The sequence below is a fragment of the Pygoscelis adeliae genome, unplaced genomic scaffold, assembly GCF_000699105.1.
Source record: "Pygoscelis adeliae isolate BGI_AS28 unplaced genomic scaffold, ASM69910v1 Scaffold94, whole genome shotgun sequence".
Lineage (NCBI taxonomy): Eukaryota > Metazoa > Chordata > Aves > Sphenisciformes > Spheniscidae > Pygoscelis > Pygoscelis adeliae.
The window spans coordinates 67,417-67,629 of record NW_008824547.1 but is presented as its reverse complement, the minus strand read 5'-3'; the positions used below and the strand labels follow the sequence as shown (position 1 = coordinate 67,629).

Genomic DNA, 213 nt, shown 5'->3' with positions numbered 1-213 from the left:
TCACCAAGGGGCAGGCGCCCGGTGCCGCGGCGCCTCGTCACCCCGGCCAGCCAGTGCGGCTCGCTCATCGGCAAGGCAGGAGCTAAGATCCGGGAGATTCGGGAGGTGAGACTGAGGGTATGGGTTCCCCTTTTCCCCCGAGGGACATGGAGCCCTCGGCGTGGGGGCTGCCGTGGTCCTGCGAGAGCTGTGGGAGGTGATGCACGTGACGCA

General features: G+C 68.5%; 1 protein-coding gene across 1 annotated transcript in view; it reads left to right on the top strand.

The window, feature by feature from the left end:
* Positions 1-213, top strand: part of PCBP4 (poly(rC) binding protein 4) — a 5,679-nt gene that overhangs the window by 1,241 nt on the left and 4,225 nt on the right. The gene's annotated exons all lie outside the window — the stretch shown is intronic.